Source organism: Aedes albopictus, chromosome 2 (assembly GCF_035046485.1).
Source record: "Aedes albopictus strain Foshan chromosome 2, AalbF5, whole genome shotgun sequence".
Taxonomy (NCBI): domain Eukaryota; kingdom Metazoa; phylum Arthropoda; class Insecta; order Diptera; family Culicidae; genus Aedes; species Aedes albopictus.
This window is the reverse complement of record NC_085137.1, coordinates 252,068,429-252,093,262: the sequence shown is the minus strand read 5'-3', so window position 1 is coordinate 252,093,262 and position 24,834 is coordinate 252,068,429. Positions and strand designations below refer to the sequence as shown.

At 38.8% G+C, this 24,834-nt stretch overlaps 1 protein-coding gene and 1 long non-coding RNA gene across 7 annotated transcripts in view; both read left to right on the top strand.

The window, feature by feature from the left end:
- Positions 1-24,834, top strand: part of LOC115258949 (semaphorin-1A) — a 629,606-nt gene that overhangs the window by 330,759 nt on the left and 274,013 nt on the right. The window lies entirely within an intron of this gene.
- On the top strand, positions 5,389-7,248 carry LOC115258959 (uncharacterized). Its single transcript, XR_003893943.2, has 2 exons — positions 5,389-5,947; positions 6,046-7,248. It is a non-coding gene; the product is annotated as an uncharacterized LOC115258959 (long non-coding RNA).

Genomic DNA, 24,834 nt, shown 5'->3' with positions numbered 1-24,834 from the left:
TCAGTAATTTATACTTATGAAGCCGTTACAACTTTGCAAAACATCAAATATATAAAAAAAGAAAAAAAAAGTTACACTGAAAACCCCGTTTTAAAGTGGTTGTTTTCAATTTGAATTTTTTTCAAGAATACCGCGCGACCCCGTTATGTTTCCTATGTAGGTACATAAGAAACATAACGGGGTCGCTTTCAAACGGGTTTTTCAGTGTAACTTTTTTTTTTCTTTTTTTATATATTTGATGTTCTGCAAAGTTGTAAAGGCTTCATAAATATATGTTTTTGAAGAAAATTGTGAACGACTTATTCTTTAATTTAGAGCCTTTGCGATCAAACTAAATTTATATTGCAGAAAATACACAATAAATTATATTCTATGTTAAATTTTGAAGAAAGCGCAACACTGTCTTCCACAAAAATATGTAGTTTTGAAGTCTCTACAACTTTGTAGAATATCAAACAAATTAAAAAAAATATATCGAAAAAAACGATTTAAAAAGTTTCTTTTCAATTTGAAAAAATATTAAGAATACCACGCGATCCTGTCATGTTTCTTATGTGCTTCGATAGTGTATGAGTAACTGTTTGCGTGGTGCAAAAATTTAGCTGTTAATATATGCTAATCTTAAAGTTGCAAGATTATGAAATTTGTACTAAAAAGTTAAAAAATGACCGTACTACCTTTGAATGGTGAGATAGAACTTTGCTGTCTTCAGAAAAGATATGCATTTTTACAGTATCTGCAACTTTGCTGAACATTATAAACCCGAGGAATTTGAAACAAAAAAAGTTATGTCGAAAAAACACTTTTTAAGCTAGTGTTACACTATATGCTTATATTGGTGCTCATAACTCTGTAAGTTTTAGAAATAGAATATTCCCGTCTTCGACAAAGTTTCTCAAAATGGCATAATCTACAATGTTTTCATAGAGGTCATTCGATTTTGACCACTAATTTAAAAAATATTTTTTCTATCTTGGTGTATTACCCCCTTAACCTGAAAAATGTTACACCTCTAAAAAGTACTTGAAAAACTATGAAATTCCTCGTAAGACACCAAATGGCTATAACCAATAGTTTTGCCGCAAAACCCAATGTCCCTCTTTTTTTGAATTCGTCCCACTGTGCGACGGTATCCGAAGAAAACTTCCCAAATCCAATCATCATGTAACAGATTATTTTAGTAAATCTTCCAAAATATATTGTAAAAATTGGAAATTTGTCCTAGTATTCGACCAAAAATTCGCTCACGGATTTTTTCAGAAAATCTTCCATAGATTGATTTGTAAATTTTCTTCAGGGAATTCTTCAGATATTCCCCCTATTTTCCAAATCCACGAAGAACTCTTTCAATGCATCTTCCATGATTTTTTCTGAAATTCCTCTATTTTTATTAAAAAAATATCCATGAATTTCTTCAGAAATACAGAAATTCCTTCACGGATTTTTTTCAATAATTTTTTCAGAGATTTCAGAAATTTCTTTATACATTTATTCAGAAATTCCTCCACAGATTTCTTTAATAAAACTTTCAGCGATTTATTCAGAAACTATTCCAGAGTTTTTCAGAAAATGATTCAAAAGTTCCATAAAAAATTCGTGCTGGGGTTATTTTGGAAATGCTTCCAAGGATTTCACCAGAAATTCCCACAGCAACTTCCATTTTTTACAGAAATTCCACTGAGGATTCCTTCAGAACTTTCACAAAGATTCGTGTAAGGAAGTTGTGTATGAGTTTCTGCAGAAATTTCTCCAGGGATTTCTCTTAGAAAATCCTTCACACATTTACCCTTTTTTTCCGGAACTTTTCTATATGATTATTTTTTCGAAAAACCCTTCGTAATTTCCTTTAAGATCTCTCTAAACGATCTTCCAAGGATTTATTCCAAAACTTTCTCCGGGGTTTGCTTTAGATTTTTCTGCCAGAAAATCTACCTGGGATTTCTTTGAAAATTCCTCCAAAAAGTTGTGGGATCCATTAGATTTTTTTTAGAAAATCGAATGTCATCTTAAAAATTGTGAGATCCATTTGGAAATTATTTTCTGCAGGGATTCCTATAGAAACTGCCCTAGGGGTCGCTTCACAACTTTTTTGAGGAATTCTTTCAGAAAACCTTCCATGGATTTTATTACAAATACGATAAAATAAATATCTCCAGATTTTCCTCCACAGGTTTTTGTTACAAATTTCTCCGAGGATTACTTTGAAAAAACTTCCAGAGATTTTTCGATAATTTTTTCTTGGCCCCTGGCTGCATTCCATCCTAGAATTCATTTAAAAATCTTTCTCGCGTTCCTGAGAAAAATCTCCCAGGGATTTACAGGAAAACTTGTAGTTAGAAGACACAAATTTTTGCTAATTGACAAATTGAGAGATGATTTTTTGAAAAAAATCGCGTTCTGGTGGGATTCGAACCCACGACCCCGTATTCGCTAGGCCGGTGCTTTAACCAACTAAGCCACAGAACAGGTAATAATTCTGCAGAATAGAAAGCCAAACTGAACCCGAGCCCTCACCATGAATATTCACTTTTTCAAGAACCATCTCTCTTTCGGCTTAGATGTCAATCCACAACACAGCCTCGTTTGTAGAAAACCCTCCACGAGCTTTCTCAAAAATACTATATGGATTTTTTTTTAAATGATACACGGATACATTAAGAATTAGAAATTCAGAAGTCCTTCAAAACTTTCTGAAGAATTTTCTCCAAGGATTGCTTTAGAAATTTCACAAGAGATTAATAAGGAAGATTTCTGTTTCTTCAAGGCTAGAGAGGAACCAGCCAAGGGCTGAAAGTCTCTTTAATAAAGACAAATCAATCAATCAAATCTCCAAGACATTTTTCTCCAGAAATTGCTCAAATGATTTTTCAATAAAGTCCTTGATGAAGTCTTATGCCATATGATCAGATCACAGTTTCAACCCCAACCAGACATGGGTTCGCTTTCGCAGCAATTTGTTTGACGTTTGTTTTTTTACACATTTTCCGCCAATTCAGTTCCAACTCAGGTTCAACAAGTAAACGGCATTGGAAAATTTTCCAAGGATTTTATCAGAAATTCCGGCGGGTATTCGTCTATGCATTTTCTTAGAAATTCCTCCAGGATTTCATCCATGCGTACCTTGAGGAATTTTTCTATAGATTCCTCCAGGAATTTATTGAAAATTGTTTATGATTTTCATTAGGGTTCTATCCAGGATTTTTTTCCAAAAACATTTCAAAAGTTTTGGGAAATACCTAATCAGTGGTTCTCGGGGGGGGTTCTTCAAGTATTCCTCTTGGATTTTTTTTTAGGAAATCCATCTATGAATTCTTGAAATATTCCTGTTTTTTGGGGAATTCTTTCAGGAATTGATTTAGAGTTTTGTTCCGATTTTTTTTTGTAAATTTCTTCAGCGATACTTTCGGAAATATTTTTAGATACTTCTTTAATATTCCAAATTTAAGCCGGAATTTCTTCAAAATTTGTTCCCTGAGTTCGTTCAGAGATTCCTTCAAGAATTCATCCATGGGAATGTACCAGTGAGTAGTCGAGGAACCTTGACTAATTAGCTCTGATTTTATCATGACAGCACTGGAAATAAATGTCAATTTCTTGATTTTGCTTTGGCCATGTGAGTAATTACATTGTTGAAAATGCTTTTACATCCATGTGCATAACAGAAACACGTGCAACATGAACAAATTGAGATTTGAATTATGAAAAGAAATCCACGTACTCCAGTGAGACTCGAACTTACGACTTCCAATTCGCTAGACGGGGGCTTCTATTCCTTTAACCGTTATGTGTCCGACAACTTTTTTGCTTTTTTTTCTTCACCGTGCTTTTCAAATGGGCGCTGGGTACCCGGGTACCCTGTCGGCCACATAAGGGTTAAGCTACGGAGTCACTCGACTATCTCCGTCGACAGTAGGCGTAGAACTGAACTCTGTGGCATCGAGTCGCACATGGTTATCTTCTTTTCACAATCCAAACCTCCTACGGATGGGATTAGATGAACATCTAACACATACACTGTTGTGCACATGTATGTCAAAGCGGGACAGGACATTATTTTTAATTGTCGGGAACTTCGAGCCGGCGGGTGGTGGAGATAGCTCAAATAACACTAGTTTACAAAATAAAACGAAAGTCGTGAACTTCTGTCAACGACCAAAATTTTTGAAGCATAATTTAGCGCTGATTTCGAAACCGTGCTTCAAAAAATTTAAAATAGAACAGTTTTTGAGTTTAAGCTTTATATCGAGTTTTATAACTTTTTAAAATATGGAATTTAATAAAATTCAAATATCTTGCGTTTTGTTCAACCAATTTTAAACCTTTTTCCATAAATTAAACCCTGAATATAATACCATTCGATCGTCTGAATACAGGTTTTGCGTCAGATTGATGAAATTCAAGATATTGGCGAGTTTTGGGGTCAATCTCCTTAAATTTTAGCAAAATTTCCAAAAATATATGAAGAAATGTATTTTTTTTTTCAATAAGAAAAAAATAATTTAAAAATTCTTTCTCAACGTTTATTTGACATATCATATGTAGGTGAGTTACAGTAAAAAAATCAGCTCAATCGGAGTATTGATTACGGAGAATGAGATGTGTAAAGTGAGCGACTTTGCTTAAAAATAGAACAAAAATCGATTTCAAATCATCAACCTTGTATGGAAACTCGGAAAAAAATCCGCTCTATTGTATTTCTATTTTTTTCCTTCGCGTTTTCGAACTTAGGGCATGATTCTACACCAAAAACAATCATCAGCTGACCGAGTTCAAAAATGCTGTAAACTAGTGTAATAAAAGAACAGCAACGATCAATATTTGCAGACTTATGCAAAATGGTACAACCCCTTGTGGGCTAGTGAATCCGTTGTTAACTATTTTCTGCACAAATGAAACAGCAAACTCGCATGTCATGTCTCGAGCATGTATGTTTGTCATCAACGCAATCGTTGCTACACTCATCTCCGAACTAATCACCAGAGAAGTATGTGCTATTTCAATTGATGTTTCTACAGGAAACCTTAACAGGAAATACGTCTATTTACTGACTCTCGGTTTTATTTCTTTTCGTAGAATCAATTAAATATTACTGAGCTGGAATTTCAGATTTTGGTGTTATGAAGATCTTATCGATGGAAGAAGTCTCCATCTCCATCTGGTATACAGTGAATACATTTTCATTACAAACACTTACGTTTTGAACGAGGAACCAGTTTTCGAAATTTTCATGATAGCGTTGATATCAATCACAACTTCTTCAACCTTAAAAGGGCATTCAAAATATCTTATAAAGTAGATTTTTTAATTTTCTCTAATTGTATAACTAAAACCTTTCATTGTTTCCTTTCAGGTATGTTTCCATTTTGGGTATCGAGCTGTAAACAGTAAGTTATTTCGATAGGTTGCAATGTGTTTTAAATAATTGCCAACATCGCCGTAAAGCAAGATTTCCCCTCGTAAAAAGTGAATTGCTCTACTCACATTTTCGGACCGCGCGCAGGTGTGTTGGTTTGCAAAACAGGCAATTCGGCAAGTGCGAGTGTTATTCCAGCTCTCTGCGCGTTTCTTAACGAGACGAGCCCTCTCGCGTAATGTGCGCAAGAATCAAAACAAAGATGACTCAGCGTGCAGCACCTCACCACAGAACCTGAAGAGTGATGACCCCTTTTCTCGTTCTCGTTCTTTAGTTGCGAAAGTGAGAATATTGTTTAGCAATAAGCCAGACAGACCGTGCCAGTCCACAGTCCACCGGTTAAGGATCGAGAGAAGATTTCTGCGCGGAAAGCAAAGCAAAACAAAGCATAAAGATAAAACTAGTTGAACGTTTCCAAACGTGTTCATTCCTGTCCAACTTTGTTTGTCTTGGTTTTGGTTGAGCGGTTCGCTAAGCCGATCGGTGTCGATCGGTGGTTAGTTCATTCGCAGACGTTAGCCAGATATGGTGCAGGTGAAATTTGTGTGATTAATAATCGATTGACTTTGTTTGAATGTTTTAAAGTGCTTAGGGCTCAGTGATAAAAATAAGTGATTTCGTGTTACTTACAGGTGCTTGCCGCAGAGGACCGAAATGTCTGTCTTGAGCTGAGTGCTTGGGAAGAATGCTTCTCGGAAATGGAGCGCTACTGTCTGTTGATTGAAGAGGGATAATAACCCAGCCCAAGGCCCCCATGCCTTGCCATCTACGCAATACTGACTCATACTACTCTACGTGACTGCGGACCCGGATTTGGAGAAATTGACGACGAAGAATCCGCACTGCCTGAAACTGTGGAAAACGAAAAGCTGTCGATTCCGACGGTTTCAACATCGACGAAGATTTTGCTTCCGAGAATATACTCCACGGAAGAAGACAACAACGAAGAAGAACAAAACCTCTGACAAAGACGAGAGCACGGGAAAAGACGCAAAGATGGCACTCCCGAAGGATATTATCGAGCTTATGAGAAAATCTGGCTGTCGAACGGTGACACATCTGATATCGACCATTTCGGCGCTGCTGCTGCTTCTGACAGTGCTTGCCCTCGGTGAGCACTTTCTATTCGCCTCACTTGGAAGCGGCAACGGCACCGGCAGCGATAGGTTCTACGGGAAGCACGACTTCAAGAAGCTGATTCAATAAAATTGTCACACAGAAATTAATTATTTTTGAGTGCTTGTACTCGGCCGTCCGCCCACTTTTCGTTATCCCCCAGAATCTCCACGTAATCTCCTAAATGTGGCAATATTTTCGGATTAATGACGTTATCGGTTGTCGCTGTCGCTGGGTTAAGGCAGCCTCTTCAACGAATGATGACGACGACGACGACAATGGAGAAAAGAGCCTCACCGTGCGGTGCGAGTGTGTGAGTGTGCGTGATGAAACGAGCTTTGATGTTGGATGACGGTTCGCCTGCTCGAAAGGCCGACGATGATTGGAACGGATGGAACGAGCCTCTTCAAGATTTTTAAAAGGCCAACCACAATTGCGCGCAACCGTAATACCGAAGAGCGGCGATGATTTAGGGGACGATAGGAGTGAGTAATGGTGGTTCCGATAGGGGTTAAACTGTGTTCTGGTAGATTAGGAAGAGATTAGTGGAAGCGATCAGTTGTTTTTTTAGGAAAATAATGAAATGCGAAAGCTATAGGACAAGTTACTTGAAGAAAATTAGCTTACGTAGTGTGAAGATGTGTTGAGTAAAATCGAAGTAAATTAATACAATTTCATTTTTTGACAAACATTTCAAATAAAACATCAATACAATGTAATTTCTGTGTTTCACCATAGTTTGAAAGAAATCCGTGCGAGCTTTTGAAACATTGATTCATGTTATTTACACAGATGTTAGGTACTCCTTTCTAACACTAACTTATGTAAATATTGTGAACTTCTAGTTATATCCCTTTCGTGACGGAGCGCAAAAAATTGAAATCTTCATACAAATGGCTCAACTTTGGCTCTCCTGAACTCTTTGAATTCCCAACAAAACAGCAATTATTTTACCTCATTTGAAAGATCTACTCTTTATCTTTCGATTTCTAGCTTTGACTACATAGACAAATCGGAAATAAAAACTATGCGACAGACAAAACTTTTTCATGTTTTACGGTTTTTGTCCACTTTTTGTTCACCTTGTTGTGGTAAATCACACAGGCAACGTAAACAAAAGTTTGTTTACACACAAACAAGTATAAGTAATGGCTGAATCATTGAAACAGTTTACATCACATAAAACAAAGTCTAAACACACGAAAAAATATGCAAAACTGCTACCGCTCAACAGCACAATTGTGCTGGTTTGTCACGAAAGGGATATCATGTACACTCCCGTTCAAAAGCTTGGGGTCACCCCCTCAAAAACATCTCATTTTTTAGGCCCATATCTCCGCCAATTTGCGTCCGATTTCAAAACCCTAGGTTTCATTTAAAAGATAATAAGTCAAAGAAACTTTGAACATGATTTAAAAGAAACTTTTTCAAAAAAATTTGTATGTTAACTTAACCCAAAGTTGCCAAATTTTCTAAAAAATGAATATAAACTTACGGCAGTGTCGCTGGAAATTGGGTCGACCAAATTTTAAGATGAGAGCGGTAATATGACCCATTTTCTATTAGCTTTCAACTGCTTTTTACAGAACTTAGCTAAAAAATCTAGAAAAAAAGTTATTAAGTAAATTAATCCTTGATGTCATCGACCAAAAGTTTGGGGTCACCCCTCAATATGATGTATCGGCCAAAAGTTTGGGGTCACTTTCGAAAAACACGGAAAAGTAATTTGGTGATATTTTCGTTATCTATAGTTCAATTTTAATTATTTTTGGCTCATTTCAAAGATAATTAACTAAATTTACGTTTGATGTCTTCAACTTAACGTATTTAACGATTTTTGTATATAAAAATGTTATGTAAAGTTAGCACATTTTACCACGCTTCAAAAAATGAGGCAACTTTACGTTAAGTTTAAGTATGTAAATTTCAACAAATATGTGTGGTTCAATGTCTATGCAGTAAGTATCATTCATTTTGTTTCAAATAAGCCAAGAAGAATTAAAATTGAATGAAAGATGACAAAGATATCAACAAATCACTTTTCCATGTTTTACGATAGTGACCCCAAACTTTTGGCCGATACATCATATTGAGGGGTGACCCCAAACTTTTGGTCGATGACATCAAGGATTAATTTACTTAATAACTTTTTTTCTAGATTTTTTAGCTAAGTTCTGTTAAAAGCAGTTGAAAGCTAATAGAAAATGGGTCATATTACCGCTCTCATCTTAAAATTTGGTCGACCCAATTTCCAGCGACACTGCCGTAAGTTTATATTCATTTTTTAGAAAATTTGGCAACTTTGGGTTAAGTTAACATACAAATTTTTTTGAAAAAGTTTCTTTTAAATCATGTTCAAAGTTTCTTTGACTTATTATCTTTTGAATAAAACCTAGGGTTTTGAAATCGGACGCAAATTGGCGGAGATATGGGCCTAAAAAAATGACATGTTTTTGAGGGGGTGACCCCAAACTTTTGAACGGGAGGAATACGATTATATGATTTTGCGAATAGCAAAGTGTATAGTGTAATGATAGTAAATTATGGTAAAATAACCCCGTCAATATGCAACATAGGTTGAAGGTAGCGAGTTTTTAACGGATTCAACAATTACAGCATAATCATCGTGAGTATTTAGCCCTCACTCAGAAAACACTGTGAAAATATAAATGTTTATGCGTACCTAGAAGATTTTTTTATTCTTTATTAACCCTCAAGCAGTAGCGTCTTCGGTCACCCTTAGCGATACCACGCTCACGCTGTGTACCCCAAGCGCGCTTTTTTCATGGTACGTGTATCTACTCAGTACACGACGCGACCGCTCCTGGGTTAACGTGTTTTTTAACAAATGCTAGTTCAAAACGGCACCCTAGAAGATGATTAAATCTAGAAAAATAATATTTGGCAAGAGTACCAAATTACGATCAAATGCTGAAAATTCCAGGTGGATGCGGATGAATCTGGGAGTCAGAATTTATATCGAATGATTTCTCAAGAAATTCCGTCAGCAAATTTTTTTAAGAATCCTTTAGAGATACCTCCTGGGATGCCTTCCACGATTTCTTACAATATCTCACAGCTTCTTTCAGGTTCCTCCCGACATTTTTACAAGATTCCTAAAGGTCTTTCTGAGATCCTCCTTGAAAGTCTTTGACAACCGACGGTTTTGGTTTATTTTAAACCTTCTTCAGGGGATAAAAGGCTTGCAAAAGCTAAGAAAATCTCTATACCCGTTCAAGCTTACAGCCGATAAGCAATCAAGTTGAATTTATTTCTGAACTTTTTTTTCACAGGGTTCCTGCAGTATTTCTTCCATAGGTTTCCCGGTATTGCTCTAGTGGTAACAAGCGAAATTACTTTCAGTGTTCCTCCTGGAATGATTTCAATGATTCCCAAACCATTTTTGCCTTCAGCAATTTCCCCCGAGATTTTTTCAGGTTTTTGGGACTCCTTCATAGATTCTTCATGGGTAATCTTTAGGGTTTTTTTTTTAAATCGGACACCATCTTCAGCCACCGGCTGTACAGACTGAACGAAACTTAACACTAGACAACGGGAACACAAACCATGATCCAGTTGATACGGAGAAGAAGCTATTCTTGCGAAAAGTGTTATCGCCCGGAGCGGGAATCGAACCCTCACCTCATAGCACGGTGCGATTAGTAGCTTGGTGACCCTAACCGCATGGCTAAGTACGAGGCTCTCTACGAGGATTTTTTCAGGAATTCCTTCGGGATTATGTGTTTCTGAGAGGCCAGTAGGTTTTTTTATTTATAATCACTTACCCTAATTTACAGCTCTATTGTTCACTAGCGCACTACGTGAGCGATTTCCATTGACAGCTGCACTTACATTTTGTACAGGGAATAGATGTATTCTATTCTACTTTATCGAACTAGTTGCCTCTCTGCTGCTTTCACTTTTCTACTCTATACATGGTTCAATGATGAGCACAAGGATGATGATGGATGGCCGTTTATCCTTTCCAGTCCAATTGGGGGTCCATTATGAGTAGCAGTTCGCCGTTCTGCAGGTCTCCGGGTCCGTTTTAGCCATGGGACTCGGCAAATTCGCGAACAGCCTTGTGCTCAGTAAAACTATTAACTGATAACCCAGCAAAAAGTGACGTTTGTTAGCTGACTCTCAGCAAAACCTTTGCTGAATCTCTAAACTGTCAAACTTGCTGAGATCTCGGCTGTGCTAATCTCGGCAAAAGAAATAAAAAACGCTGATATGCCGGCAATCTGATTTAAGTGTGTAACTGTAATATACTGGAATCCGTGAGCTAATGAGAGCCCAAAGGTCGTTTAGAGACAATATAGGGATATTCCAGGTTAGCCAAACTTCCCTTTTAGTTCAGAACTTCAGGTCTACACTCGTAACAGTAGCAATATCTGCTATACTAAGTAACGTTGTATAATCAACCGCGGTTATTGAATCAAACTGCAGTCTACTAGATATTATTATAAACTTGTGGGACATTCAGGGTCGTCCAAATTGTCCTCTAAATTTTAACTGCCTTTTGCAGTCTAGGGGATCAAAACGGATAGTTTTGTTCTGCCCGACGTTTCGGCACTTTGTATTTGGCCTTTTTTAAGGGTAGAACTATCTACCGTTTTTCGTTTTTAGTTTTTGCCGTTTTGTATGCAGTTTTAAACATTTATACAATTATTGGTAGAAATTGTGACACTAACTACATTCAACTTTCGTTCGTTGCTCTAAGCTTTTAGCCCAGTTAGTGAAAGACTTTCACTAACTGGGCTGTGCTTTCAGCCGTCAAATAATCTCTAACAATACAAATTCAGGGCTACCAACCTTGACTTATTGTGCTGCACGTCAAAAAGTTACGTTTGACTTCGTTTTAATTGGGCTATAGCTAACCCAACGGGAACCCAGTTAAAACGTATCCCACCTAAACGTAGCCCAACGATCGAAAGTTGACTGTATTTCTAACGACTTGCACTACACTGTTATTAGAGTCAACATCTGTATTTCGTCCAAACAACGAAAAATATATTATTACGGCTGTAGACTCCATGTAATATATTGCAGGACAGTGTGTACGATTCTGAATATCCAGAAGCTAAGTATGTTGTAGTCTTTGATTATATTCTATAAGCTCCAGTAAGTATAATGGATTATGCAACGTAACTTTATATAACCAAAACAGGAACTTCAATTGTTGTAAATGCTATATTTTAAACATCATCATAGTTTGCATAACTTCAGCTGATCTGATGATGTCCATTGAGCATTCAGAATATTTAGACCGATGTATCGTAGCCTGTTTAATGAAAGAACTTACCGTTACACCCGTAGACTTTAGGATCTAAACTCAACAATAATTTGGATGACCTAGGATATCCAGAGAAATATTATTTATGCATCATATTCTACCCTTTTTTATGCTGTTGATCACCTAAACTATAGAAATACGAGGAAAAAAATCCATATTACCGTTTGGAAAAAAATCCGGCATCAAAGCGTTAAAGTATTTCTCCTGATATTATCTGTTAGCGATTCCTTCATCAATTCCTTCCACTTACGGGTATTCAGTAGGGTTTCTTGCTGATATTCCTTCATGGAAGATTTCGGAATTTCATCGGGTATATTTTCCAGTATTCTGTCTAGGATTCCTTATCCAACTTCTCCCAGGATTCCTTCATGGATTTTTTCGAAGCTTACATCAGGTAGGGTAAATGTTCCAATTATGGCTATAGTACCAATTATTCACCATAGTTGATTTTCACCCTTTAACGATGTAATTCAACAACAAAAAATGTGAACAACAGATCACGTTCACAAAAGATGATTGCACTCATTCAAACTTTACAATTTGCTCACATTATGGTAGAAATAAATCATTTTCCTTAAAATTTCGGCATCCTTGCACCCTTTTTCGCCGTAGTGTACCAGTTATGGCTAATATCATAAGGAATACAAGCAAATAGTGCGTAAAGGTACCGAAGTTAAAAAATGTTACCATAACTGGAACAGGGTTCCTATCATTGGCAAACGCTGTAATAATTACTAAAAGTAGTTTTGGCTCCGTTTCTATATTTTCCCTGTAAAGTATAGAAACTAAAGTATCTTTTAACATGGTACTAGAGTGTCCTTCCCGGGACATCCCGGGACAAGAATTCCCGGGATTTGTATGATTTCGGGATTTCCCGAATCCCGGGATATAGTTTTAGAAATCCCGACCATCCCGGGATTCCCGGGATAAGGATCATTTGTAGTTATAACTACCAAATATCAATGCAAAACATTATTTTCACTTTTGAAATCTGATCGGTTTTTTCACATGCACTACCATCGGGCTTTGGACTATAGATTTTACTTGAAAAAGAAAAAATAATTATGAAAATATTGATTTTATGTTATGCATTTAATTTAAATTTTCTATCTTACTGGTTTATTCAATAGATGCAAGATCAATCTGGACATAGCCCCAATATCATATAACTTTGTAATGTTTGGAAACACGATTCCAAACTTGTATTATATTATGTTAATAAATCGATTTTTTTTTCTCATGAAATTCATGAATCTCAAAATTAATTACTACAACATCTTTAAAACTATCCAAAAACCGCAATGAATTACACACATCGCCTGTTTTCCTACTCACCGTATGGCGTTACCTTCTATGTGCAAAAAATAGCTAAAAGTAAATCGTAAAAATGTCGTATGGCGAATGGCATCTAAAGATAAATTTCTCGAAGTGGGACGCGTTATTCGAAAAAAATATTTGGTACCTTAGATGGATTATGATGCTTATTCCAGTCAAACTATTAGAAATTTGTAATTTTCTACCTTGTAATAAATCAACTATCAAAGAGCTAAAAACAAATATTTCTTGGTGAGCATCATGCTGATACTTTTATTTCTCGTTATAATACTTCTTGTTTTGGAAACAAAATATAATCATAACTGTTCAAAAAAAATAATACTTGAACTGGACAAGAGAAAAGGAAAACTATTTTCTGGGTTTTTATTAAAATTTTGAAAAATCCCGGGATCTCGGGATTTCCCGGGATTAGCTAAGTATTTTGTCCCGAATCCCGGGACAAGAAAAGTGGCCGGGAAATGGACACTCTACATGGTACAGGCACCCTATTCCTTCATGATTCTTTCTGGGTTACCACCGGGGCTCCTTTTGGGATTTCTTCTAAGATTTTTCCAGGTTTTCCGCCAGATTTTTTTAAGAATTCCCTCAATAATTTCTGGATTTCTTTATGGATTTTTTTTTTACAATTTTTGCAATATTCTTTTGAGTATTTCTCCAGAGATTTCTTTTGTTTTTTTTTTCACGTATTCTTCCTGAGCTCCATTGATGGTTTTCTTTTCGTCCTGAATGTTTCCAGGGATTCTACCAGAAATTTATTTTCTTTTTCTTTTATTTATCTTTTCCAGGCTTTTCATTGGGAATTCATCCCGGTATTCATTTGGAACTCCTCCTGAGATTATTTTAATGATTCCTTTAGAAACCCTTTCAGGGATTTCTTTCAGGATCCATTTGGGGGTTTATGTACCTTCCTGGGATTTTTTCAGAGACTTCTCCCAGGATTTCTTCAGGTATTCATTCAGAATTCTTCCTGAGCTTTCTCCCGTGATTCTTTTAGTATTGAATTCAGTATTGAATCATCCAGAAACACCTTCACTGATTCTTCCTGGTATTGCTTCAGGGATTCATCCCGAGAGTCTTTCAAGGATTCGAAAATCTTCCAAAAATTCCCCCATGAATTGTTTATGGATTTTTCCCGGAATTCTATCATTGATATCCCCGAGAGCCGAGGGAAATCCGGCAATCTTTCAGATTTCCTCCCCTGATTTCTTCAGGGATTTCTTTCGAGATTCGTTCAGGGAATCCTTCCGAAATCCTGTAAATGATTAATCCTGGGATACTTTCGAGATTTCTTCCTAGATTTCTGCTAAGATTCCCTGAGAGATTCCTTCCATGATTCTTCCAGGGATTCCCTCAGAATTCTCTCAAGAGCTGCTCTTGCGATTTTGTTTTTTTTTTTGCTCAGATTACTTCGGGATTCTTTTATAGATTACTCCCAGAATTCCTTCCAGAGTTTCTGCTGGAATTACTCCTGTATTCTTTCAGGATTCCAACAGGGATTCCATTTGGGAATCGTCCCGGGATTCCGCTAGGAGTTTTTCCCGGAACTTTTAAGAGATTCCTCTCGTAATTCCTTTCAATACTGCTTCTAGGATTTCTTCCGGGATTTATCCTGAGACTGGATTCATCCAGATCATATTTCCGGGATTTAACGAGGATTTTTTTTGTGGATGTGGGCATGGAACTGGTTTGGGACGTCTTCGACAATGCAGTGAGCCTGTATTAGGAATGAAAAAATATGCTTCAAGTGTCCCTTACGAAAAGATCTTGGACTGACCGGGAGTCGAACCCAGACACTTTGGAAGCGAAAAAGAAAAACAAGAGAAATGTTTGAGATAGAAAGTCGTTTCTGTAGTGAGCAAATATGTGTTTGTGCCACAGAAGGGATAAAACAGCGATATTCTTTGCTATTCTGAACGAACATCAACGGCGATGATAATGGAATGATTGAAAAATGAAGATATGTTTACATTGTCAAAGTCATATCCAAAAACATTTGACATAATTTTATCATTGCTGGATGGTTGATTTAAAATTTTTATTACAACATTTGTACGGCCATACATGCACATTGAGTCCATTACTTTTCTCATTCATATCTGTTTGTTTTCACTTCGATACAGGGCAATTTTGCACGTAATTCGAGTGTTCTTCTGGTATCAACAAACCTTCAACGGCGCATGGTAAATCCCAACCATATTGTTCACTATCACATCCTGCCGCTCGGCATTGTGGTTTGATTTTTGAATCACCTCGATCGAAATAAGCTCTTTTAATGCTTATTTACGATCGGATTTATCGAGTGGATATGGAGAACACAATCAGGCATCAAACTGTGCGCTATCAAAAAAAAGTGGGGCGAATATACAGAGTGGAAAACGCTCGTTTCAATTAGGCAAATTAAAAACGATGCTCGCCTACCACCAGCATATCATCGTAATGATGGGAATTATTCTGTTGACCTTCGCCCTTTCATACGAGTGTGCGCTTCCCGGAATGTTTCCAATTTTCTTTATTACATAGAATCATTTCAGTAAGCTGATCAAAAATGTTGCCGTCGCTCTCTGTCCCGTACGAGACAACTCCACACATCCGCACCGAACGTCATTAATTTTACTCTATCACTTTCAATTATTCATGCACGCTTCCATAAATCATTGTTGATACTGTAAACTTTGCTCCTCATCCAGCAGCATAGACTCGCTTTTGCTTACATGGTGACATTCTTGTGCCGTCTTCGTCACACGAGTATATAGGGGGCTGTTCATGAATCACATGGGTTTCAGGAACCAAAGACTACGATTCACTCGATCTTGTATAGTGAAAATACCTCAAGGTGTGAAAAGGTCTCAGGAAACCTTAAATCATTATATCACGTAGTTTATTAACGACCCTCAAACATATTCCTTCCCATACCTTCATCATAACCGATATCCTGGTAAAGGATAGAAGTCGTCACTGACTGGCGGTAGAAGGTGGGTGCCTCGGTTCCGTTGATGAACTGGCAAAGGCAGCAGATGCCAACGCTCTTCCGTCACTGGTTTTTGGCACACGGGATGTGGCACGTATGCCGGAGTCGAGTCGATGAGACTGCCAACCACGTGCAGCAGCAGCAGAAAGAGCAGGAGTAGGAGGAGACACTATCTTGTGCAACCGTGTCGACAGCGATAAGATGAACACCTGAATCCCGAATCCCTGGAATCAACCAGGTCGGTGGTGCGGTACTGCTGTCGATGGATGGTGAACTGAAAGCACGTGCTCTGTACGACGACGGAGAGGTCCTATGATTGGTGAGGACGTGGGCGGCGGGTGTCCTACATATTGGAGATAGATGAGCAAACACATAGATCAACCACATCGCCCTGACGTTAGCTTGGCCTGGCTGGTTGCCTGTCGGCTGATGAAGGAAATGGTGCAGTTTTCGGAACTTTTGGCATAACTGAGGACTGTTCCGAAAACGATGGGAATATGAAAGGATAAGCGTTACTGCGCCAACTGCACACTGTAAACAGGTGTCTGCAGTTTGTTCGATTATGCCCTATTTGCTTTGGTTATCGATTGGATGTGGCTCCGCGCTTCGGTTGTGATTGAGGGTAAATCAATTGAACACTGCGTTCTGGAATTTGGAATTGTTAGGTGACATTTTTGAAAGAGACATTGTTCAAGGCGTTCAGAAACAGCTACTGTTTGAAAATTCCATTATGGCTCCAACTCTTTGAAGCCTAATTATTTCTTGGCGTAGTACACTAACACCTCTTTTTATGCGGGTTATTTTATGCACTTTTAATTTACGCACATTTTGTATGTCCGGCATATGAAGAGGGAGGACTAGTCAAAATGAATATTGTACATAAGAAAATATAGTCATAACGGTGAATATGGCAACGGTGGCTTGTGGGTATTTCTAGGGGCAAGCGATAAAAGGTTGCAGTGACATTTCAGGGGGTACCAGGACATCTCAGGGGCGTTTCAAGGGGGCTCAGCTGGTTTTAGTAGTGGTAGGACGTCTCAGTGGCGTTTTAGGATACCTCAGAGTCATCTCAAGGGGTTTCTAGGAGTCTTATGGGGCTTCAGTTGGGCTCCCGGGGATCTCAGGGAGTTTCAGGTGATGTCAGGGGCGTTTTAGGTGGGTACCAGGGGATTGCATGGGGTGCTTCAGGAAGCTTCAGGAGGCTTCAGGAGGTTTCAGGGTACCGGAGTATCTCTAGCGCGTTTCAGGGGGGTTTTCGAATGTTTCTAGAGGGAACGCGGTGTATGATGACGTACTTCACACTTCCACCGGACGTAAAGCTGGTTGACTTTGTGTGATGGAGAACTGCATGGGGCCGAAAGAGCCGCACGTCTGAACAGCAGGCAGTCACCACAGCCGGATACACGATCAACTCCAAGCGCTCACTGGAGCAATTGGTGGTCATGATAGACGATAAGCTGAAATTCGGAAGCCACATGGAATATATCTGCAAAAGGGCAAGCATGGCGATCATATGGCAATAGCCTCGGGCAAGCATAAGCTGCTCACGACAGTAGCGGTCTCTGGTAGCGGTATAGCGCCGTCGCGTTGTCAAGTGCGCTAGTGGTCAACCGGAACATGAAACGACTCAAGGGTTCCCACCGGCTAATGTGCCTTAGGGTGGTCAGCACATATGACACAGTCTCAAAGGACGCGGTATGTGTAATAGCGGATATGATGCCCATAACACTAGAGATGGCAGAGGATAAACAGTGCTTTGAGCAACGCGACACAAATGGCGCGAAACAAATTGCCAGAACATCGTCTATGATGAATTGGTACATAGACTGGGATTTCTAGTTCTTTGAATGCCCACTCTGATATATGCGGTAGAGAAACCATTCCGGACAACATTGTTGAAAGGATGTGGTACGGGGACGGACAAGTGGGATTCCGTTACTTCCTTTCATGTCCGGGGAAATGTAACTATTGTGGCCGAATGAAACACTTCACAACCGGACATTACATAGTAAAAACATGCACATTTATTTACACGGACTATTTACAGGGCGTTTTACACAATACTACAATAATTATTAAAAGTATCGCGGAGAGCGCGCGCGGGCAGCATGTGGCTGCTGTTGCAGATGATGGCGTTCTGCTGTTTCTGCTGCCGTTCATCGTCGTCGTCGTCGGCGGCGGCGGCGGCGGCGGCGGCGGTCGTCGTCCATCCGTCGTCGTGATGAGACGAGCCTTGCCGATGACGCTTCCATAGGGGGCATTCGCCTGTACGTTAGATGCTCGTTCACAACACTTCCACAGTCTCTGGAATCGTACTTGACTCGTTCAGCGAAAATGAAGGGCCGACCAACAATAGGTTAAATTGGAACTCCTCACCTTCCAGGAGTTTGAGTCCCACGGTTAGTCTGCATTACTAGCCTGGGCCTGATCTTCCAGGGGAGAGAGAACAACTTTAGGCGGTAGCTGCTGGGGCACTTGCCAATAGATAGAACTCATGTACAAACCTCCCCCCCCCCCCTTCTTGAAACGTTCAAAACGAGCGTACCGCGTGAGATAAGTGAGAGAATGAAGTTTTAGTGGGTCGAACCCCACATAACATGAGGACCCACATCTTAGGATCAGCTGATTTTCTCATTCTATAAAAAAACAGAATCTCAAGATAATTTTAGGTCTCCTTCAGGTCTCAGGAGCGTTTCAAGGGTTACCAGAAGGTCTTTAGGCCGCTAAATGGATCCCAGGGGCTTTTAATGGATTTCAATGGAAGTCTCAGGGGGTATCGGAGGCTTTTTCAGTCTCTGGGACTTTTGAGCGGGTCCGAAGGCGCTTCAGGTCGACCCAAGGGGTTTCAGGGAGTCTCATGGGCCTTCAAAAGAGGTTTGGGAGTACTTGGAGGTCCAAGGGGAAATTCAGAGGATCTCGGGGCGTTTGAGGGAATTTCAGGATGTTTCATTGGGTTCATGCAATGCTATCAAATGCCTCTAAAATCTATCGGAACGCTCTTAGGACGTCCCTGAAACACTCCCTAGAGACCTTTGAAACTCCCTAGGACCTCGAGGACTCCCAAAAACTCTCTGGAAGCCCCATGGGACCCCGTGACACCTACTACCACAAAACTAACATTCGTTTTTTGAAATCTCCTGAGACTACTCTGAATCGCCCTCAACCCATATCCGCCCAGCGTCCTATTTATAGAACAGACAGTAGTTTGTGTGAATATCTTTAGCAAAATGTTTGAATAATTTCTTCAGAAAAGATGCTCTCCATATCCATACCCTCTTCATGGTGGACAAAACTTGTAGTTTGTGACTGGTTCACTAGGTAGCGTAGACGATCCTGACGAAAGAAATTTATTTTCCTAGATTCTTGACAATGATTAAATTAATAGTTCATGTCTTCGGTAGAGTTGTTAATCAATACATACAAAAGTCAGTGTTTGTGTGCTTGTCCATTTGTATGTTTAAATGCATGTATGTATATTCGTATATATGTATGTATGTTCTGGCATAACTCTTGAATGTGCCAAGCAATTTCAATGAAATTTGCCCTACACATTCCTTAGATTGTCAAGGTATTTATGGGGGTATTGGAATTCAAGATGGTGGTTTAAGTTCCAAGATGGCTGCCAGAACTTCAGAATGTATGCTATTTAACTGCAATGCGGCTTCGGATACTATGTATTATGGGTATCTATCGATAGGGTTTGATGAATATAACTCAACAAAAAATATCCGACGCCATTTTGAAAACCAAGATGGTGGACCATAATCCAAGATGGATATCACGGAATGGTAGTTTGAACTATGATAACATGCAATATGGGTATCTATGTTTCGGGCTTGAGGAGTAGAAGTCAAAAATCGATCTTTGAAGCCAAATCCAATATGGCGGATCATAATCCAAGATGGTGGCTACGGAATGGTGGTTTGAGCAATGATACCATGCTATACGGGTATCTATTGATCGGACTTGATGAGTAGAACTCAAAAGTAAGTCTCCGTAGCCATTTTGAAATCCTGGCCAACCGTAATCCAAGATGGCGGCCACGGAATGGTAGTTTGAGCTATGATACCATGCAATATGAGTATCTATCGATCGGGCTCGATGAGAAGAAATCAAAAATGGTACAATTTCAGGAATTTCAGGGATTTTTTCAGACATTTCTTTCAAGAATCTTCCCAGGATTCCTCCCGGGATTCCTTCAGATGTTTCTTCCGGAATTGCTCTGGGGATTGCTCCTGAGATCTCTTCGAAAAAAAATGAACTGAACTGGATTTAGAAAATGGATTCTTTCAGAAATTCTAGCCAACATTCCTTCAAGGATTCCTGCTGGAATGGCTTCACAGATTCCTCCTGGTACTCTTTCAAAGATTACATTATATTATATTCAAAGAATCCTAATGTAATTCTTTCAAGTATACGTGCCAGGACTCCTGCTGATGTTTCTTGAAAGATTCTTCTCGGATTTTTTTTTCAGGGATTTCTCTCGAAATTACTCCAGTAATTCCTCCCGGGATTTCTTTTGTGATTTGTGATACCAGATTTGACTCCCAGAAGTCCTTTGGGAAATCCTCCCGAGATTTCTTTAGAAAATCCTGAATTATCAAATGATCTAGGCTGCATTCCATCAGGGATTACTGCTGAAATCCCTTCAAAGATCCCTTCTCGGAATCTTGCGGGAGTTTTACGGGTATTCATGCCAGGATTTTTGCTGTGGTACCTTCAAAGATTCTTCTCTGTTTTCTCCTATGATCGAGATTGCTTCAAATATTCTTCCAGGGAGTCTTGCCAAGCTTCCAGAAGCCGGAGTTTCTTCTGTGATTTCTTTGAGAATCCCATGAGGGATTGTGAACGGAATTTCTTTCAGGATTTTTTAAGGCTTTCAGAGATTTCAGGGAGACACCGTGGGCGTTAACGGGTTAAATCCCATTGAAACTTCCCAGGGACCCCCTTACTACCCAAGTAACACAGAAAACATCTTGGAAAATCAAATATTCAAGAGATGTATTATAAAAGTATTATAAGCACATCAGAATACATCTTTAGTTATTTTCAAGCTCTTATAAGGTTGAGCAGTAACAAATAGCAAAAATATGCGATTTATCGCACATACGCTTTACCATGTACAACATACGTTGATTAAACAAAAAGACAACCACTTTAGAGCTTTAAACAAATAGACCAAGACAGCAACTAACATTCTCGTCCTACATAACCTCACATTTCACGATTACTTTATCTAATTACAATATGTTATGGCTTAAACCGAAATAAGACGTGTCACATGTAGTTTGCTGAATAATCTCTCACATGCTACTTCCAATTCCAGACATCGATGAGCTATTGGCACAATCAAAACAGTTGCTAGAAATCAATCTGTAGGTCCACTCACATCAACCTGCCTTAAGAGATCCAAAGTATGAACTAAGCCGACTGTTCCAGCTAAATCCCTGAAATCGTAGAACCACTTCTTGCATTATAAACCGTTGCAGAGCACTGGAATTTCGAACTCCGGCGTAACCCCTTCTTCCATAACAAAAATGTTCGGGGCTCTGAACAACTGCTGGAGTCAAATAGTTGATAACCAAATCTATCCCCGTTAAATGTGATTTCTGCCGGGATGCCGTCTTTCTCTCACTATATTTACGGCTTACAAATCATCCATGGGTTATATCAAACCTTAAATACCGGTTACCGATTGAATAATCTCGCCGAAACTATAGAATAATCCGACGCGGTCGTGATCTGTCCAGTGCAGTATCAACAAAATAAACAGCTCCAATATTCACAACAATTGTTTTGACAGTTCAAGTTCAGCAAAGTAGATACGAGTTATATAATAGTTATTTTGCCGTAGTTTTTATGTTTGCTAAACATGAACTAATGAGTTTGTTTAATGAATGTAATTTCTAAGTTATTCTAACTTTAAACCGTAACATCTGCAGAGATATTTATGTGTAAAATCCCATTACAGTACCGGCTTAAACAATGAAGACAAACTTAGAAATAATACACAAGTTGGCATTAATATATCCCTCGAATTTTAATGATGCAACAAAAAAAATGCAACAAACAAATCAGAAACAAGCCATGAGCGCAATCATAAATTCGTTAAAATTGAATTAGTTATTGATTTTTTTGAACGGCACTGTGAGATTTTTATCGAGTCTGCCATATTGTTTCATTGTGTAGTTTTGAGAAAAGTATCAAAAAATAGGCATTATAAGGGTTGTTTTGGGAACAATATTTATTTGTCTGAATGCGGTGCGTTGGCGCTTGGAAACTTGAGAAGTACTATTAGCAGTTTCGCCACAAATCTTGAACGGCAAGAAAAACAAGACTATCATTACTCAGAAAGACCAATTTCATAATTTCTTATCCGAGTAATTAACATAATCTGACTCCATCATTTGGGAACTATTCCAGGTTCGAGAGCTATACATGTAATTATTAACACAATTTGTTTTGTTTTTTTTTCTGTCGGTATTTACGCTCAAGTGAATTCACGTATTAATATGTCACATTTACTTGTTATAAAAATGTTTTTTGCCAATTGTATAACTCTAGTATAACTTAAATCAACCGCATGCAAGTGGTAAGTACTGTATATGTTTTCTATGAGATATATCACTCGCAAATAGCTAAATTGCAACTAATTGTAGCGGTTATAGTATCTAGGTATTTTGCCAGTTACTGTCATTGGCGAATAACTAGATTGCAACTAATGATTTTTCGCAAGCTGGTTGGAACGTACCATGACCGTAATTATAAGCATTATAAGTGAATTGCAATACATGTTATACAACTTCTAAGATGTTTTATAAGCCGCCATTTTTTGCGCTGTTTTGATTATATAGGTGACGAATTTTGAGTAAATATTACAAGAAAAATACTACCAGCTAAGTATGAAACGTGAATTTTAAACTATTATATAACTAGTTGTGTTACTTGGGTATTGTAACACAAATGAAACCTGTCGGCTCCTGAAATCCTCTGAAACAACCCCCTGAAACGCTTCTTAAACTCCTTGGAACCACAATTTTTTTTGGGCTCCCTGGGATCTTCCTGAAAACCAGCTTGGCCCCATCTCATATGCCTAGGAGCAAGACCTGTTCTCGCAAGTTAAGTTTTCTCTTGAAAGCCCTGACCTAATGTAGGCGCAACATTTTATTTGTACCCTTCAAATTAATGCACATTTTCAAATTATGCATCTCTAGCTAATTGCATAAAAAGAGGTTCCAGTGAACTTCTACTCTACTCTCAATGTAGTTTAAGTTTATGAATGATTCAAAATCTAACTGGATGTCTATCGCATCTATATTGTTGAAATTTTATTGATTCACACAAATTCAATCGGTTCCACCACAACAAACGTTGCTTTGTCAAATTAATTAGACCCAAGCGGATTCGTCTCTAATTCCTCCGAAATCATTAATTTCCGTTCTATTGATCCCTTTTTAATCTCCCCCATCATCGTCCTCATCGGGAAAAGCGAACTCGCCAAATCGGAAACAATATTTCTGACAGTCATTGCGTATCTAGTTGCGAATTACGCTTGAAGGGTCCGCTCGATTCCACCCTGCTTGCTGTCCCCCTTGAAATCGGCCGGCGACAAAACCACATCGATTACGGCTACATTTCTCGAAATCCGACTCGACTCGACTCAACGCGGGTGCTTGAGTTGCCAACCGAAGCAAAATATCGCAAAATGTCTTATCTCGGCACAATTTACCCACCGGATCCGAAATCAAATTAAAACCGAGAAAATCGATTAAAGTTGGCGCAATCCGAGTCCCTCAGCTTTTCCACTTTCACAGTTTTCGGCACATTGTTGCCTGGTGGAGGAGGATGGGCTCAACGGCGTAGCGAGGGAGCGCCAGGAGGGGTTGGTGTCGGAAGGGGCTTTATGAAAGGTAGGAGGATTCCAGCATTCAAATAGGTCCATAAAATGGAAAGAGAGAAAAGCTGAAAGTGTGGATATGTTTCAAGGCTATAAGATGTCGACTAGTTCATCAATTTTTGTAAACCGATAATATTCGTTAACCTTCATTCATTTAATGTTTTAGATATTTTCATAAAATTGATAAGAAGGTCTTGAGGAATATTGTTACAGCATAGAGTTTTCCATGCCATCTCAACCTGTTCTGAGAAACCCACTTGTTACGTCCTTCGAAGTGGAGCACATATAGGAAAAATGTTCCTCGCACAACAAGCCGTAGCGAAACGAAACGAAAGGTATCGGATATGAAATAAAGCAATGCACGTTGCCGGAACAGGAAGCGCACGAGATTTGTTGCGCTGAACCGAACCAACCAGCAGCACAGTAGGTACCTTAGCAGCAGTAGCGGCTTGGCTTATACGAAGGCATCCATACCCCAATTGACTGAGTGCCCAGGGGTGGTATGGAGATGGTAATGGCACGCAGGTGGGGGAAAACGATTAAATTGTTAAATAAGGCGAAAAATGAAATCCGCTGGAGCAATTCGTTTCATTTAATATCGTTTTCTTTCTGGTGAATCATGTTGCCGATCAGTTTAGTCGAAGTCAACTGCTCTCAACGCGAGGGTGAAAATCTTAGACCTGTAGCTTTTCGGTGATTGTATTTGTTGGAGAGAGATGGTAATGATAATAACAATTTATCACAGAGAAACAGACGTCACACTCTTATCGCCTCCCATCAATCACCTTTTTAACGGTTGACTCAATTAT